General features: G+C 47.2%; 1 protein-coding gene and 1 non-coding gene across 2 annotated transcripts in view; one reads left to right on the top strand and one right to left on the bottom strand.

The window, feature by feature from the left end:
* LOC126281741 (uncharacterized) overlaps positions 1-19,909 on the top strand; it is a 500,256-nt gene that overhangs the window by 318,025 nt on the left and 162,322 nt on the right. The gene's annotated exons all lie outside the window — the stretch shown is intronic.
* Trnat-ugu (transfer RNA threonine (anticodon UGU)) lies at positions 4,762-4,835 on the bottom strand. Its single transcript has one exon. It is a non-coding gene; the product is annotated as a tRNA-Thr (tRNA).

Genomic DNA, 19,909 nt, shown 5'->3' with positions numbered 1-19,909 from the left:
AGGAAGAAAGTGTGAATGTGAATTAACATAGTAGCGACTCAGAACAATCCGTGGACGAACATTCCAATCCCTTAGATGATATTCAAGGCAATGATTACCGTTTTCACGTCGAAAAAGATGAGGGACCACTTTGGATAAGTAATTCCTGATCTCTGTTCAAATGGTTCTGAGCACTATGGGACTTCTGCTGTGGTCATCAGTCCCCTAGAACTACTTAAACCTAACTAACCTAAGGACATCACACACATCCATGCCCGAGGCAGGATTCGAACCTGCTACCGTAGCGGTCACGCGGTTCCAGACTGTAGCGCCTAGAACCGCACGGCCACTCCGGCCGGCCCTGATCTCTGTCGAATGAAACGAAATCAAAAAACATTCTAAAAGTATTGCCAGGCCCGACCCGCCCATATTAGGTGCGTTTATGGGATTCATTCCTAAATATATGATTGACAAAATTGTTAGTTACACAAACCCGTGTATTTCAGAACGCCGATGTACAATTCAGTACACGGAGGAAAGAGATTCTGGGTTTATTTCTTCTTCTGATATGAACGCTTTCTTTGTGGAATTCCGTTCTCGATCTCTCTCAACAAAAGTAGCCATCGCGATGCCCGAAGAAGTTGGAAACGTAACGGCACAGGGATGATGGCTTGCCGAGCTGCATTTTGCTATAACAGGTTTATTTTTCTACTGAGAAGCATCAGGTTTGATGAGAGGGCGACCAGGGGAAGAAAGATAAATTAGCAGGCTTTAGGGAGGTGTAAAGGGACTTTGAAAGTAACTTAAAACAGTTACTCCCTATCAGAATATGTGCCCATTGATGAAATGCTGCTTCCCTTTCGAGGTCGGTGTAGTTTCATCCAATACTATTCTTAGATTTTGCAGGGTCTTTGTAGGGTTCTTCATGAAACCCGTACATGCCTACCAAGCAGCCAAAGTACGACCTGAAATTTTATGCCACGTGCGTCGGTAGGACGTTTTATGTTCGCAGCTTTGAGGTATACTGGGGGAAACAGAGTGAAGGCCCTTATTTTACACCGAACAAACCGTTCGACATAGTAAAGCGACTGCTTCAGCACATCTTAGGTTCTCACAGAAATGTGACCATCTACAAGTTTCTTCTGGAGAATGGTGTAACATTTCTTGGTACAATGGAAAAGAACAAAAAACAAATCCCCTCAGAGTTTCTGGATCTGAAATTCCAAGAAAGGAGCTCTTCTCTATTTGGATTCCAGGCCGATTACACCCTGGAGTCCTATATGCCAAAGAAGAAAAAATGTGTCCTCGTGTTAGCTGCAACGCATTATTACGAGGAAACGGACAGAGAAACTGGAAAACCTGCCCCAATAACGGACTGTAACCGTACCAAGGGTGGCATCAACGCAGCTGGCCAAAAGTTTCCGTCTTATTCGACTTCCAGAAGAACGGAAAGATGGCCGCTGGCAATATTTTTGAGATTTGTCAACATGACAAGAATCATAGCACACATACTGTGGATGTGGAATAATACAGACCAAACACTGCAAAGACCGTGCAAAACCTAAGACTACCGAGAACCAGCTAATACCGAATCGACAAACAACCGAACGAAAAAAAGTAGGTTTTTGCCTGGAATGAGGCCCACACAAGAGTAACAAGACTACTGTAGTTGTCCGACATGCAAACTTTTTGTATGAAAGAACCACTCAAGACGCCAAGTAGTTTGCGATTGCTGTCGTCGAAGAGAAGATGGGATATTGGAAGTGCAGAGCGATTGATATTTAATGTTTTCATATTTATGTGTTGTTATTTGTAATATCATTAGTTTTAGTTAATATAAGAAATAGATGTATATGATTTATACTGCAATTATTGAGTCTTATACATCACTGAAGCTGGCAGGAGTTGCCGTGCGGTTCTAGGCGCTCCCGTCTGGAACCGAGCGACCGCTGCGGTCGCAGGTTCGAATCCTGCCTCGGGCACGGACGTGTGTGATGTCCTTAGGTTAGTTAGGTTTAAGTAGTTCTAAGTTCTAGGCGACTGATGACCTCAGATGTTAAGTCGCACAGTACTCAGAGCCATTTGAACCATTTTTGAACATCACTGAAAATAAAAGTATTTATATTATAATATAAAGCACAGTTACATATTCATGTATCTTTATCCCCTAAATTGAAAGCGAAGAGAAAATAAATATTACTTTTCTGTGGCGTTTAGCGTTCTTACATTGTACTGACAGTTACAAAAACGTACGGACGGCACCATTTTGGAAACGCGACACCCAGGTCCGCGCCAAGGATCTCGTGAGGGTGTGACGCGCGGGGCATTCAGAGAGCTAACGCCGACGCCAGCCGTGAGAAGCTACGTCCGGCTCATCCCGCATCATCCCCACGCAGAAACTGCGTGCTGGCTCAGCCGCACGCTTCACATGCGTTGCTCCTCTGCTGCACTCGACCCCCTCCTGCCGGCTGTCTCTACCGTTGTAAGCGCTGCAGAAAACGGCGTGTCGCGCTCCAGCGAACGTGCACTGTGAAATTTGCGAGAGTCTAAAGTTTCGACAGTGGGATGCTTCCTTGACTGTGGCGACAGTTTGGAGTTACGTCTTTGTGTTAGTGGAAAGAGCGGCGCCTCCTGCCGCGGTCCAGCTACGAGTGGTGTCGGCAGAAGCAGCTACGTAAAGCGGGAGTTCAGAACTGGGATTCCAACGTGCACTGTCCGTAGGGTGCTGTAGTTGCAATAACACAGGTGCACACAGATTTGGCGTCTCCAGCGTCCGTTTTATTAGGGAACTGAGAAATGTTTGATCACTGGAAAAATAAAAAAAAAAATATGACTACCAATAACTCTCCTCTTATATTATTTACCCACTGTGCGTTTGGATATCAGCGTCATATGGATGACAATTTTGTTATACTCGGTTTGAGAGACAGACAGAGAGAGAGAGAGAGAGTCAGTCGTTTCAGGTGTTTTACGTGGGTCTGCAGACGACAGTGCAGCTAGAAAATTCGCTACACGGAACAAAAACTCACTCTCTCTCTCTCTCTCTCTCTCTCTCTCTCTCCCCCTCTCCACACACACACACACACACACACACACACACACACACACACACACACGAGGGCGCATGCGCACAAACCACATTGTTCACCGTTGCATGTAAATTCGAAGTGTAACTTACAGTTTTGGAGCAGAACTGGGTGAATCCAATGTATTGCGTCTTGCTAAAGTAATCTTGGAGTAATGAAACTTCCTCATCTGAAAAAATTGTAATAATAGTAGCATCTTTTCTCGTGTGTTGAGGTGGACAGAGTCAAAATTGTATTGTATGATACTAAGTGCATACGGGGAGACGCAAAAAGACCACAAATGCTCGTTACATATTTTCACGGCGAAAATGTTCACGATTAATGAAAGAATAATCTAGTTTAACCCTTTGATTCCCAGCAACATGAGAAACCTAATTTTAGAGTTATTCACAGAATTAACCTTTAGTACCGTACCAAGCAAGGAATACTAGAAGATATTGGTAAAAAGTAAACTGTCCGTTGTTTCAGTAAGATCACTTCACTCTGGAATATAATTTTAATTTTTTTTCACAAAATTAACTTTTAGTGATGCAGGAATTTACCTACCTGGGAAGGAAATCACAAGCGATGGTAGAAGCCGGAAAAAAATTCCGAGCAGATTACAACAGGCCAAAATTGCATTTAATCTGAGGAGGAACTTACTAACCAGCACGTACAGTCTGAAAATAAGAAAACGTATCACGAAAGCTTTCGTTTGAAGTGTAACCCTATATTGATGTAAAACTTGCACAATGGGTAGAGAAACAAGAAGACTGCTAGAGACACTCGAGATGTGGTGCTATAGAAGTATTTAGAAAAGTACAGAAAACCAGATCTCTGTGGAGGCACACCCAAACCAGAAGAGACAAGCTCGTAGGGCGCATCCTACGACACTACATCATCATTGGAATAGTAGCAGAAGGAGCTACTGAGGAAAGGAGTCGGCGGGGGTGACCAAGGATATCATACATGCAGCAGATCATGAACAATGTAGACATGAAGAGGAAGGCAGACACAAGAGGGGAACGGCGCTCTGCTGCAAACCAACCTCATGGTTGAACACTAAAAGAAGAACCTTTATTATCACAGCAAGAAACTAATAAAGTAAGAAACTGGCAAAAATCAAAGAAAATTGTTTTAAGGAGGTGGTTTCACTCTGGAACCCTTGGGATACATAGGTTACAACCACCCATCATTTAATGTGATGTATTGGAAATGACTTTCACATTTTTTCTGCACATAATCCCACACCTTGAAACGTCCATCAACTCATAATGTCTATAACAAATTAGAGTCCCAAATAACAAGCGAAATGGGCCTAAAATTTAAAAATGAGAAGAGCATTGGTTTCATTCGAAAACATTAATAAAATCAGCAGTTCAAACTCCAATTTACGTTGCTTCAACTTCATATGCAGGTGTATTTACTAAAAACAAGCACCGGTGCTCAGAGGATTAAAAGTAAAGGTTCTCTTTCTCGAGGACAGTGGAACGTGTGTGAGGGGAGAGAGGAAAGTGATGAGCTGCTGAAGAATTCGTATAGGGTAGCGAAGAGGGGTAAGGAAAGCGAAGTGACGTGCGTGACATTCAAGGAATTGGAAAGAGTGGTACAATGTTGGTGGAGCGGATAGATAGATAGAGATGAAACGATAATTAAATGGACACCCTAGCTGGAAACGGGCGTTGATGTACTTCATTAGTGACATGTTGAAAATGTGTTCCCCGACCGGGACTCGAACCCGGGATCTCCTGCTTACACGGCAAACGCTCTATCCGTCTGAGCCACCGAGGGCACAGAGGATAGCGCGACTGCAGGGACTTACCCCTTGCACGCTCCCCGTGTGACCCACATTCCCAACATGTCCACACCACTACATCTCTTAGGGGCACTACGAATGTTAGTAGCTTTATTCTTCTGTGGGCTTCCTGCTAGACGGATAGTAGGTGAAGTGAAGAAATGACATGTTTTAGGCTATTATCAAGCAATAAACTGGAAGTGCTGCTTTATTGTTGTTATAATTGGTGGGCGAGTTCTCGCGTCCATGTAACGCTAACCAATTCTACATCGTAATCGCAGCCTAGTAAATACGTGGCTGCGGCCAGAGGTTTGTTAATTCTCTGGCTATATAGGCTCCCTAGTAAAACAATGCGATGCTGCTTATCTGTAGGCGAGGAGCAATAGCAGACGACCGAGGCTAGTGCCGTCTGAAGCACTGCTGCAGTTGAGGGTTTCCTGGTGGCCCGCCACAACTTGCAACCTCAGCTACAGTGCGTCCTTTACATTGCACGTTGCTGAAGATCCTAAGCTCACCGGGCAAAATACTAGTCTTCTCGTTAAAAGAGCGCTTCGGTGGATTTGGAGAGCTGCAGATGGCTTTGAACTAGTACGACACAGTAATGCGGCCATGCTGTGAAATGTTAGTCTGTTGTGTGGAATCAGCGCAGAAATATGGTTCGTCGTGGACACGTGACACAATGGTACGAAGGAGATGTAGCATGTGGACGTGCAAATGCGCGTGACGTGAATTAATTGGATGTGTTAGTGTACCACTGCCGACTTTTTCCAACGTGAGTCTAAGGAATTCCGCAACCTTCGCAGCTTTGTCAATGACAACCAGTTTCGAACCAAGCAGGAGCTGCTGCTCCCAGTGAATGCAGATAAGGTGTTATGGGACTAAACTGCTGAGGTCATCGGTCTCTAGACATACACACTACTTTAACTTAAACTAACTACGACACACGCCCACGCCTCAGGGAGGACTGCAACCTCCGACGAGGGGAGCCGCGCGGACCGTGACAAGACGCGTGAGACCGCGCCGCTACCCCGCGCGGCCAAACTGTATGTAATGGTGAGGTGGAGTGGGGAACTGGCAGTGGCTCAGTAGGCTGCAAGGCCTGGAGGCCCAACGAACGCAGGTGCTGGACACCAGCTGAGCGCAAGTGGTCCGACGAGTGGCAGCCACGGGCGCGCCTCTCCTCAGGCGGTGCGGGGCCCCGAGTGCAGCCGCTGTCAGCTGCACGGGTCGTCCTCTGCTGCTCTGGCTTCATTCTCCAACTGGAGTAAACATGAACGTGTGCCACGATGGCTATTTCTACGTTCTCGGTGACCGAGTGTCTCACTTTTTTCTACGTCTCCATGGTCAGTATGCCGATGGAATTCACGTCCTCCAAAATGCCAACAGCCGGGTTAACAGGACTGCAAACATACATTCCTGGTTTTATGAATACACAGGCACCTTATCGCATCTAGACTGGTCCGTTAATTCAATTCTTAACCCCGCAAAAAATGTCTGGGTCTATTTGAAACAAAAGGTGAAATCTATCAGTTTCTTAGCTCTACAGGATCTAATCGTCAATAAGTGTTTCCAGCTGGACGTGGTGAAATGACCGTGTTGTGTTTCTTTTTGTCTGAAGTACTTACTTTATTTAGAAAGATTATTAAATCAGCAATGCCATAAAGTGGCTCGTACAGATTTGTGCAAGTACTGGTTTGCGTGTGGAACTCACCTCCTCGGTGCCTGCTGCCGCCCAGGAAAGATGTGTGCCATCACTTACTTACGCGCAGCACATAAAATCAGATCCAGTGTGAGATAAGCGCAGCCCTATAAATCCGGGAGGCCCGCCTGGAAGTACTGCGTGGCCACACATTCTGGCGTGCCGTCACGCGATCCCCTAACCTAGATTCCGACGGTATCGGTCAGCGCTGTTTACCCGAGAATGCATCGGGCCGCGGTCGGCCCTCATCGTCGGTTTAACACGCTTGATTCACTTCGGCAGGAACGAGGTTCAAGTCCCGTGTCACTGCCCTCTCACTTGCTGAACCACCTGACGTGAATACCAGTACAGTTCCTCCGGCGAAGGCGTGATTTATTGGCCTTACTCTCGTTCACTCGGGGCCGGAGCGCGCTCTGATCACCGCGGCACTGCTGACCACGACGCCTGGCCTTCGCTTCTCTTCACCGGCGCCCGGACACGGCCACGCTGGGTGGGCTGCAGTCTGCGGCGTTGCCGGTCCGTGCCCTTCTGGAAGCGTTTTGGGACAATCCGAGAGCTTTCTCTTCGCGAATGACCTCCTTTTTCAGAGTTTCCTATGTAACGTACTAAGCAGGCGGTAGAACTTAGTCCACAGTCTTTTGTAGTCTTTCATTTGATGATCCATATTCTACATGTATACTCGGCAAATCACACTTAGTGCCTGGCAGAGGGTTCTTCGAACCACCTTTACAATAATTCCAATCTCGAACAGCGCGCGGAAAAAACGAATGCCTGTATCTTACTTTGAGAACTCATATTTTCCTTATAATAATCGTTTCTCACTATGTAAATCGGCATGAACAAAATATTTTCACATTCAGAGGAGGAAGTTGGTGACTGAAATTTCGTGAGAGCATCCCGCCGCAACGAAAAACGCCAAATCCTGCATCATGTCAGTGACATTCTCTCCCCCATTTCTGGGTAATTCAAAACGTGCTGATCGTCTTTGAATTTTCTTGGTGTACTCCATTAATCCTGTCTAGTGAGGAACCCTGACCGCGCAGCAGAACTCCAAAAGAGGATGGACAAGCCTTGTGTTGGCAGGCTCCCTAGCAGATATGTTAGATTTTCTAAGTGTTCTGCTAATAAAACACAGTCTTTGGTTTGCCTTCCACGAAACATTTCTGTCTTGTTTCGGATGTAAGTTCGTAATTGTAATTCCTAGGTATTTAGTTGAATTTACGGCCTTTAGATTTGACTGATGTATTGTGCAACCGAAGTTTAACGGATTCCTTTTAGCACTCGTGTGGATGGCATCACACTTTTCATTATTTAGGGTCAATTGCCAATTTTTGTGCCGTACAGAAGTCTTTTATAAATCGTTTTCCAGTTCGTTTTGATCTTCTGATGACTTTACTAGGCGGCAAACGACAGTACCATCTGAAAACAACCTAAGACGGCTGCTCAAATTGTCTCTTAAATCATTTATATACATAAGGAACAACAGAGGTGGTATAACACTACCTTGTGGAACGCCATAAATCGCTTATGTTTCACTCGATGCATTTCTGTGTATTACCACGACCCGGCGGATTAACGATGACGGCCGGTGTGCCGGCCACTTTCATCGTGAATTTTAGGCGGTTTCTCACATTACTCTACGACGTATCCTACCACGATTGATAACAAAACTAAACACGAATAGCACTGGCGCCCCGACGATCATTTACATACCCACCAATCGTGTATACATGTACGAAATTGTTTTGACATCCGACTATGTCTTCTGGGTATGAAGATGAGAACAGACGCCATCTTCATGTCGTTTAAGGCTAACCGGCTCATGACCTTCTTCAGTGCGGATTCACACGATTTGCCTGAACTCTCAAGGTAGTCGGTGGATTGTCTGCCGCGAGTAATGGGTATAATGACAGGGGCACTACGAATGTAGTGTGTGGACTATAAGTTGAGAATGTAGGTCTGACGCGGAGCGTGCCAGTGATAAATCCCTGCAGTCGCGCTATCCTCTGTGCCCTCGGTGGCTCAGATGGATAGAGCGTCTGCCATGTAAGCAGGAGATCCCGGGTTCGAGTCCCGGTAAGGGTACACGTTTTCAACTGTCCTCGTTGATGTATATCAAGCCCGTCAGCAGCTAATGGTATTGATTTAATTGTAATTTCATTCTAGAGAGCTGCACGGTCACCGATGGCAATGGCGATGACATGTCCGAAAGAACAGATGCCATCTTCATACCCAGAAGACATAATCGGTACATGTAAACACGATCGATGGGTATGTAAATGATCGGCAGTGCGTTAGTGTTATTCGTGTTTAGCGTTCTTAGCAGGCCTGCTAGGATACGTCGTATGTTGAGCGAACACGGCGAAGTACACGGAGATGCTGCGACCTCGCGTGAGACAGCGTTATTAACAACATCTGAGCTGCTGCTCATTATGGCTTTAAGCGGACTAAAGATCTAAGGCCATCAGCGTGGTATTCACAACCCAAGCCATCCGTCTGCACTTTAAGTAAAGTCTGTGTGCAAGTCTGAGAGAGTTTTTTAAATGTTTGCGTAACGTTTCTTGAAGCGGGATGTAGGTACCAGTCCGGTATTCACCTAGAGTGATGTGGGAAACCGCCAAAAATCCACGATGAAGCTGGCCGGCACACCGGCCGTCATCGTAGACTCGAACCGGGGCCTGGGCTTCCCCGTCCCAGAAGCGGGCGCTTCGACGCGCGCGGCCATCCTGGAAGGTTTAAAGACACAGTTTGAAACAGGTGTCGCTAACCGCCTGACTAGGCAAATATGGTTCCAAGCGGGGGCTGCCGTTAACACGACACAAACGGCTGCGTTTGGAGTGATGTCTCGGCCAGGAAGCACAGAGTGCAGACGACTGACGTCGCCCCGTGTTCTGCACTACCCCAGATCACCATCGTGGGCGCGTATGGCGGCGGCCTGGGGAGAGGTCCAGTTGTTCACATGTTTTGGAGAGGCAGGCAGTGTTGCTCCTGGTTCCATGATGTGAGGAGGCATCGGATACGGCTACAGGCCACCGCTGACAGTCACTGAGGGAACTCTGGTGGCACAGCAGTACTTACTGGATCTAGTGTGCCCTCGTGTGTTAATTCTCGTGCAACAGTGTCGCGGTGCCACTTTTCACACAGGTGCACTTGTCTGCGTGATGTTTAGCTACTCCCGCGACTATCCAGATCTGAAAATGCGTCCCCGACAGAACATGTGTGTGACCAGCTCGCCTCACGAGACGCTACCACGGCGGTATGACGACATTCGCAACCAGACCAATGTAGTTCCGGCATGCAGACCAGAGACGATGGAACATCATAACAGGCAAGTGCTTCGTAAATATGACTCGGTTCTGTAATTACAGAAATAGCGTCACGTACCCTTTCATCCCGTGAAGTTAATTACGTTTCCTCTTCCTCATCCGGGTGCATCACTCGTTTTTTGTCAGGCAGTGTAATTTTTCCGTTATTTAGGATTGCGGGCGGATACTGTATTAGAAGTAAGAACTGTAATAGCATGGTGTGGATCGACTCAAATTACTTGTAATGTGTACACGATAGCTTTGTGTACGTGGATCGATATTGTCATTTACAGGATACATAATAGTGCAGCGGCTAAAATACACTCCTGGAAATGGAAAAAAGAACACATTGACACCGGTGTGTCAGACCCACCATACTTGCTCCGGACACTGCGAGAATGCTGTACAAGCAATGATCACACGCACGGCACAGCGGACACACCAGGAACCGCGGGGTTGGCCGTCGAATGGCGCTAGCTGCGCAGCATTTGTGCACCGCCGCCGTCAGTGTCAGCCAGTTTGCCGTGGCATACGGAGCTCCATCGCAGTCCTTAACACTGGTAGCATGCCGCGACAGCGTGGACGTGAACCGTATGTGCAGTTGACGGACTTTGAGCGAGGGCGTATAGTGGGCATGCGGGAGGCCGGGTGGACGTACCGCCGAATTGCTCAACACGTGGGGCGTGAGGTCTCCACAGTACATCGATGTTGTCGCCACTGGTCGGCGGAAGGTGCACGTGCCCGTCGACCTGGGACCGGACCGCAGCGACGCACGGATGCACGCCAAGACCGTAGGATCCTACGCAGTGCCGTAGGGGACCGCACCGCCACTTCCCAGCAAATTAGGGACACTGTTGCTCCTGGGGTATCGGGGAGGGCCATTCGCAACCGTCTCCATGAAGCTGGGCTACGGTCCCGCACACCGTTAGGCCGTCTTCCGCTCACGCCCCAACATCGTTCAGCCCGCCTCCAGTGGTGTCGCGACAGGCGTGAATCGAGGGACGAATGGAGACGTGTCGTTTTCAGCGATGAGAGTCGCTTCTGCCTTGGTGCCAATGATGGTCGTATGCGTGTCTGGCGCTGTGCAGGTGTGCGCCACAATCAGGACTGCATACGACCGAGGCACACAGGGCCAACACCCGGCATCATGGTGTGGGGAGCGATCTCCTACACTGGCCGTACACCTCTGGTGATCGTCGAGGGGACACTGAATAGTGCACGGTACATCCAAACCGTCATCGAACCCATCGGTCTACCATTCCTAGACCGGCAAGGGAACTTGCTGTTCCAACAGGACAATGCACGTCCGCATGTATCCCGTGCCACCCAACGTGCTCTAGAAGGTGTAAGTCAACTACCCTGGCCAGCAAGATCTCCGGATCTGTCCCCCATTGAGAATGTTTGGGACTGGATGAAGCGTCGTCTCACGCGGTCTGCACGTCCAGCACGAACGCTGGTCCAACTGAGGCGCCAGGTGGAAATGGCATGGCAAGCCCTTCCACAGGACTACACCCAGCATCTCTACGATCGTCTCCATGGGAGAATAGCAGCCTGCATTGCTGCGAAAGGTGGATATACACTGTACTAGTGCCGACATTGTGCATGCTCTGTTGCCTGTGTCGATGTGCCTGTGGTTCTGACAGTGTGATCATGTGATGTATCTGACCCCAGGAATGTGTCAATAAAGTTTCCCCTTCCTGGGACAATGAATTCACGGTGTTCTTATTTCAATTTCCAGGAGTGTATAATCAAGATAAACGTAATGGTCTTTGTCAGTATTCATGTGACAAAAAGATAACATATTTTTACGCTAGTACACGTGCAAAACTAAAATCCACACTAACAGGGGTACGGCACAACGCTGTTGACCGGGCGCCGTGTCGTCTTCCGCCCACGGGCGCCGTTAAATGTGGATATGGAGGGGGGAGGGGGCACGTGGTCAGCACACCACACTCCCGGCCGCCGCCTGCTTCGCATCGTACCTCGCGTGTCTGCGCTTTTAGACATATGCAACATAACAGATACGAGGCATTCGTGTAGTGGATTCGCCTCGATGGATTCACAAGCTCCCGTGCGGATGCGCATTAACGTCCGACCTTCAAGAAGGAATCTAAAATTAGCGAGCATGGCGGACGTGGACGGGGGCCGTGGACAGGTGGCTGCGGGTGGGGGTGGTGGTGGGTGGGCGACCGCGCCCAGAGAGGCGGCGCGCCTGCGGCGAGCGCCGTGTCCTGAGGGCGCAGCTGCCCAGCGCGCGGGACATGCCGCGCCGGCACGCGTTTCCACTCGTCGCCGAGATCGCGCGTGCAGTCCCAGTGCAGCTGATGTCATTCGTTCCCTCCTTTCCCTTTTCTTTCTCCCCCCTCATCTTCTATTTACGCAATATTTCGTTATAGTGTTAACATTTGGTTTGTCACCTTCAGGTATTTCACACCACTGTGCAGACGAAAAGATTTTCATGCTCCGTGCTGAACTCCTTTCCGAGTCACTGTCAGCTTTAGTTTTGACTACCGATGGTCATTTTTTTCCTACCTTTAATTCTCTATCATCCCTTTTGTGCCACGAATACATACTTTTTTTGAGTGACCAGCTCCCTCATGAAATAAAGCGTTTAGAAGAAATATGCAAAATGGAGTTTGTTTCAAAAAATTCATACGATTTCACAGCACTGTTTCTTCTAACGAAACGAGAGAAATTTTAACTCACGCGTAAAACTAGAGAATTTTAATTTTCAAACGAACCGTCCTATTTTACCGTGGTATATATCTATAACATGCACGTACATGCAAACTTCAGGTATTTCTTACAGCTGCGTTTCTTATCCACGTTTTCATTATTCTTTTACAAATGTTCGACGATCCCTGCCCAGAATCCACGACAAACGTGCCAATCGTGGTGAAACACGTCACGAGCACGGGTGACGGTGGAGGCTGAGTGTGCAATACGAGATGATTGATGCCTCGCCGCTTACAGCCGACCCACCGTTGAGGCAGCTCACTGTTGAGAAACTTCTACGTCTACATCGTACTCCGAAAGCCACCTAATTGAGTGTGGCGGAGGGTATTTCCGGTACCACTAACTGATCCCTCCAACCCAGATCTACTCGCGAATAGTGAGTGGGAAGAATAATTCTCGGTAAGCTGCACAATGGTGTTACGTTTGGTTAAAACGTGAAATTTACGGCATGTTTTCGCATTTGCGGAAAAAGCCAGATCTTCAACATACCGCAGGTATGTAATTCCTGTAATGCATAAGGGACAGGGCAGCTAATCTTTTGTCGGGAAACAGTGCAAGGTACCCGAAACTTTGGAGGGTCTGTCTCGTGCTCGACTCTGATGTGTGGTTGATGAGTTCCCTACATTCTTAATTTGTAGTGTTCCACTCTTCCACTTAAAAGGAACGCAGCCTCATGCAGAATACTAAACGTGAAAGGAAATTGTCACATTCCATCTCCACGCCCAGAATAATTTAGGAAACTCTACAGTTCGTGGTTTATCACCGTCGAGAAGGACTACCAGCAACTGAAACCTGTACGGTTTAAAATACAAATAACGCCGCAAAACACAGCAGTCAGACAAGCGAACAACGATCAGTCACAGCTGGCACGGCTGTTAGACTTGGGCGGACCAAGTGCAAAACTCCGCTGAGTGCGCTCGGCGTGTTGAACTCACACACAGGGCCGGCTGTGTTCTTGCCTGTATATAAACAACAGACAACCAGAGTCTTGCAACTGATGGTACCATTGTGGAATGCTTTGAGCTGTACGAGGTGCAGAGCCGCACTCTCAACGAATATCTCCCCGCAGTGACTTTACGTACCTGTTCGTAAACATTTTGTGCAGACAAAAGTGTAATTCTTACTTTTGGTTTAAGAAACTGAGAAATCTTAAGCCTTTTTGCGAACAATGAAGAAATACTGTATAGTTACTTTAAAATAATATTTTCATTCTGTATTAATAATTAATTTTCTATGATGTTGACAGCTAATTAGTGTAATTGTTGATGGCTAATTAGCGTACTTACGATGAAAGCGACTTAAAAAGAACGAAAACCACGGCGCGCAGCTGTGAGTGAATTGCAGCTGTTGAAGTGGAGAACGCGAAACTTCCTCCGTCGCCCTATAGGTACCGCGACTCGGCGCACGTTGGCTACAGCTGCACCAGGAAGGCAGCTGCCGACAGCCGCGAACTCCCAGCTGGCGGTGTGCTGATCTCCGAATTCCGATGTGTTTCTATCTCAGGTTCCTGTCTTCGTTCACCTAGAACATACAGTCGTGTAAAATGAGATAAATCTTTTGAAGTTCCCCGTACGAGTATGTCGACGTGTTGATATAACGTGTATTTCATAATGCTGCTAGCCAGTGCACTGATAATCGGAGAATCCGTTCTACCCAATCTTCGCCATACTCCGTGTATTCAACGTCCTCTTTCTTGCAGCGAGTCCCATTCCAGTTCCTGAGCTTATGTGTAATTCTTATTTTTGATGAGCTGCACTCACCTAGTAGCTCGTAGCAGCGTAATTTTGAATGGCTTGAACTTCTTCCGATATTGGCAGAGTCGAGAAGGATTTCAAGCGTTACATCACTATCCTAAAATATAGTGAATGACAATAGGTTTCCCAAATATCCACAAAAAAAAACTATTTATTCCATTCGCCTTATGCAGTATTTCTGGCTCTGGGATCCGTAGTATTCAATCCCAAGTTTCACTTCATAATTGAGGAAGGATGCGTTAGTTGATGTGTGACGTAAGAAATGGATCGAGGTGCGGACGAATTTTCTTTTTCTGGTATTTCTTTAAAACAAAATTTAGATGTAATTGACGATCATAGTGCCTATCGTCTCAACAGTAAGCTATCGTACACTCTATTCACATCTAATTTGTGCCCATTTGTATTAATATTTAGAATTTTTACGACCTGGAACTGTATTACGTGCGACATTGTATGCGTACATTTTTTAAATCGCTTGTTAGTACGTTTGTAGATTTTCCTGCTGTGTGTGTTGCAAATAAAACAAAACTATCGGCATCCCAGTCGATAATGATTCATCATTTAGAATCCTACCGATCCTTAGCCCATTTAGAGTAAGAACAACGGGCTTGCGACATAGGTGCTACTTCTGCACAGAAATGAGATCTTGGAGGACGCAAATTTGATGGATAACATCAGAATCTGAGTTCTGCCTGGATGTAGCAGAGTACAAATAGGTCCTCACATGTCCTGCCTTCACAGAATAAATGGGAACAGTTACTTGCCATCTGTGGATACCGATTGACGTCACATTCAATTGTGAAGGTTTTATCACTGCATTCCGTAATGTTAATTTCACATGAACTTCCAATTTAATTTAAAATATTTAGACAATGTAACAGACTCCGAAACATTACGACCAATGTAGCAATAAGGTGCCACCAATTTCTTACATTTACGATAACCTGTCGTGCAACAGATCGAAAGTTGGTCAAGTCATTTCGAATTCCCGTAAACGACAGCGTGTGAGAATAGTATGAGAGCATTTCTGTTGGTAGTGACAATATTAGAGGTCCTGTCTTGATTTCCGGAGAAACATAAATTATTAATTAAGGGTGATCATTCGCTGTCTCGCGTAAAATATTGTTCAATGAAATTTACATGCGCCCAGTTCGTTGGTAAGGTATCAGTGGAAATTCATGGCTGTGTCAGAACACAGGGCTTTCATTTTCAGCATTATAACTTAAAGAGTTAAAGGGCTGCTGAGGACACTGTGAGCAGTGTACCGTGGTAATCGCAAGGCAGACGTTTATCGAGAGCGGCGTTCGGCTTCGGAGAACAACGGGGCCACCAACAGGTGGCTGGCAGTGACCCACGGCAGGACACACGGCGAACAAAGCTGAGGCAGCCGACGGAGGTAGCCTGGGTGCGGTTGGCGACGGCCGCGCAGTGCCGGGGCAGGGCCGTCCGCCAGGCAGCGGCCGCTCCCCCCTCCCCCCCCTCCCCCACCCCCGCGGCCCGTGTCGCGTGACGTGGCTCAATTAGCGCCCGCGCGGCGCCACTTGAAGCCGACACCGGCCGCTCGCGGGTTGCCCCTCACTGCTCGTCTAGTCGCCACTGTACAGACGCGGAGCCCGTAACACTACCACCCCCGCGCCAGGAGCCGTCGCTCCAACTTAAAGCAGCGCCAGCGGGCCCAGGCGTTACAGCCCGAGCCAACGACCGTCGCTAACACCGAGACGGCTGAGATTTGCCAGCTGTTATGCCTGCGCACAGCGCACTTTCCTATTGACCGTAACCCTCACGCCTCCCTCGCCCCCCACCCCTGAGAAAGATCACCCTGTGCCGCGGCCGTACTACAAACCGATTAAAATTACCTGATAGCTGACACTTCACGCATTGGAGCTGGTTGCCTCCACTGAGAGCGCTTCGACGTCACGTCCGAACATTTCGCCCTTGCCAAACTGCCGCAGCAGTTCACTTCCAATTCATCCTCTGGAATTCTTACTGTGCGTGTTTGGACCCCGAATCGTGAGTCTGGAATTTTTCTTTTGTATTTCATCATACGTGATAACCACAGCACAAATAACAAACACAAACGACGAGCCCGCATCTCGTGGTCGTGCGGTAGCGCTTCCAACGCCCGGGTTCTCTACCTCGTGATGGCTGGGTGTTGTGTGATGTCCTTAGGTTAGTTAGGTTTAAGTAGATCGAAGTTCTAGGGGACTGATGACCATATATGTTAAGTCCCATAGTGCTCAGAGCCATTTGAACCATTTTTGGACCACAAACGACGATGCTAATGAAATACAAACGTTTCACACACAGCACTCATCAAGAACTTCTGGATACTTCGGCACAAGATGCGATTCAGCGTCACATATACAGTTAACGTAATCAAAGAGCTCATCTTACATTAATTGTATAAGCTTCGCGAGACACTGCGTGAAGCCGGATTTTTTAAGGTTGCGCCTGGGCAACCGCAGTTAAAAATTCACTGAAGAGCCAAAGTAAAGGTACACCTGCCTAATATCGTGTATGGACCGAAATGCATCAACAAGACGTGGCATGGGCTCATGTCTGAAGTAGTGCTTGGGGAACTGACAACATGAATCCCGCAGAGCTGCCTAAAATCCTGGAGATCTCTTCTGAACAGCGCGTTTCAAGGCATCCCAGATACGCTACATAAAGTTCATGTGTGGGGGGCTTGGTGGTCAGCGGAAGCGTTTAAATTCGGAAGACTGTTCCTGGGGGCACTCTGTAGCAATTCTGGACGTTTGGGTGTCGCATTGTCTTGCTGGAATTGCCCAAGTCCGTCTGAATGCACAATTGACATGAATGGATGCTGGTGATCAGACAGGATGCTTACGCACGTGTCACCTGTCAGAGTCTTATCTACTAGTAACAGGGGGCCTATCACTCCAACTGCACACGCGCCACACCATTGCAGAGCCTCCACCAGCTGATGACATGAAAGATCCATGGATTCATGAGATTATCTCCATACCCGTGCACGTCCATCCGCTCGACACAATTTGAAACGAGACTCGTCCGACCAGGCAACATGTTTCCAGTCAACAACAGTCCAATGTCAGTATTGACGGGCCCAGGTGAGGAGGAAAGCTTTGTGTCGAGCATGAATGGGCCTTCGGCTCCGAAACCCCATATCGATGATGTTTCGTTGAACAGCTTGCACGCTGACACTTGTTGATGGCCCAGCACTGAAAACTATAGCAATTTGCGGAAGGTTTGCGCTTCTGTCACGTTGAACGACTCTCTTCAGTTGTTCTTGGCCCCATTCATGCAGGATCTTTTTCCGGCCGCAGCGATGTCGGAGATTTGATGTTTTACCGTATTCCTGATGTTCACGGTATACTCGTGAAATGGTCGTACGAGAAAATGTCCACTGCATCGCTATCTCGTAGATGCTCTGTCCCATCTCTCGTGCGCCGATTATAACACCACATTCAGATTCACTCAAATCTTGATAATCTCTCATTGTAGCAGCAGTATCCGATCTAACAACTGTGCCAGACACTTGTTGTCTTATATAGGAGTTGCCGGCCGAAGCGCTGTGTTCTGCCTGTTTAAAAAAACTCTGTTTGAATACGCATACGTATACCAGTATTTTTGGCGCTTCAGTCTATAACGAAAACTGGCCCTCATGTGCTGTAGCTTAGTTGGTAGCGGTTTAGTGTGCTGTGTAGAAGGTGGTTGGTATAAATCTCGTGAGACATAGTGAAATATTTTTCTTATTTATATAGTTAGCGAAAAGATTTTTATGATTACTTTTTAATTTTTATTCAGTTAATTGGTCTCAATGCAGTATTTTTATTTCTGATCCTTTGCTCTGTTGTTTAACATCATCGTACTGTCTTTTCCCTAAGCTCTTATTTTTCTCCTTATCAATCTGTCTGTGTCGCCTATAATCTGCAACAAAGTGCCAACGAGGACTGCTCATCGGTTGGTAGTGCGGCAGCTCGTGTAGCCAGTGCGAAGATAATTTCAGGCAGCCAATAACAGACAGAAATTACAGTTTACTTTTAAAGCTGAAATTGATTTTTTTTTTGTCTTAAGTGTGCTCGTAAAGTTTAACTTTAGTCGTCGTGAACAAAGCGTTCGTGATTTTAGTTCTGCCGCAGATTATTCACCGCCGTTTTCTGGAATATTTTGTACTTAACGATTACCTTAGGACATGCGTTTAAATTCGGGGCTACAAAACGCGTCGTCTGCTACAGTTTAGTCACTGATCACTTAAAACTGACAGAGGATCTCGCATTTTTGACATACCTCTCAGTGGCCACTTGCTCCGCGTTACACATTAACGGGATTTGTGAAGTGATCCACCACGTATGTGAGTCACATATAACCGAGCCGTAGCCGGCAGCTGATGTGGCAGTACTGAAGCGACAGGTGACAGGTGTCAACTAGCAAGTAATTTTAATCGAAGAAAAGTCGTGCGTGTCCAGGTACGCCCCCACTGTCTCCTCTCTCTGTCCTACCCCCCCCCCCCCCCCCCCCGCTTTCGCTTTCTCCTTTTTTCTTCTCTCTCTCTCTCTCTCTCTGTTCTGAATAACATGCTTACCGCGGTGGCACAGTGATAAGACAGTCTGAACTGAGGAGAACAGCAGTTCAAATCCCTGTCTGGCAATCCGGATACCGGTGTTTAAGGCCAAAATCGGGATGATTCCTTTGGAGAGGACCCGTTGGATTTCCTTCCCCTTCCATCCCTAACGTGAACTCGTACCGCCGTCTCTAGCGCCCTCGTTGTCGACGGGTCGTTAATTAAAGTGTCAGTCTCTGTTCATTTTCACACAGCAGTTTGAAGCTTCGCAGTGGATTACGAAGTGACAACTAAAAGTGCTATTGCAATAGTAACTCGGGATCTGAGCGAATGTGGAGGAACAACCAGAGTTGCGCTCTACCAAAACTACGGTTCGGTAGTTTCGATACAGTACACAAGTGACGTAGTAAATGGTGGGATTGCCGCTAGTATTGATAGTGCGGGGGTGTTGATGGTACTGACACGGAAAGAAACGTAAATGAACGTGTGAGAGAGAGAGGCACTGAGAGCCGACGACTTTTCTTTGCGTTTGTTCGTTTTGCACATAATCGGAATCGCATATCGTGCACTGTTAGTCCATTGAGTATTTTATATCCTTACAAAATATAAATTGCATTTTATAAGTAATAAGAATTAGTTGTCGCGTAACTTCTGAGCTTTTATGTAACCAAACCAATTATTTTTGATGCAAGTACAGCTTACATGCACAAACATAAAACAATCTATATGACTCTGAGCACAATGCGACTTAACTTCTGAGGTCATCAGTCGCCTAGAACTTAGAACTAATTAAACCTAACTAACATGAGGACATCACACACATCCATGCCCGAGGCAGGATTCGAACCAGCGACAGGAACGGTCGCTAGGCTCCAGACTGTAGCGCCTAGAACCGCACGGCCACTCCGACCGGCTTAAAGAATCTATATAATTATTGTTGGTATTTTGTACTCAGTAGAACTTTCTTCATAATAATCAAAGACAAGAGTTTCTTCTTTTTATTGATAAATGCGAAAGTTGTTTATGAATCATA

Source organism: Schistocerca gregaria, chromosome 7 (genome assembly GCF_023897955.1).
Source record: "Schistocerca gregaria isolate iqSchGreg1 chromosome 7, iqSchGreg1.2, whole genome shotgun sequence".
In the NCBI taxonomy this organism is placed as follows: domain Eukaryota; kingdom Metazoa; phylum Arthropoda; class Insecta; order Orthoptera; family Acrididae; genus Schistocerca; species Schistocerca gregaria.
This window is presented reverse-complemented; position numbering and strand designations above follow the sequence as displayed.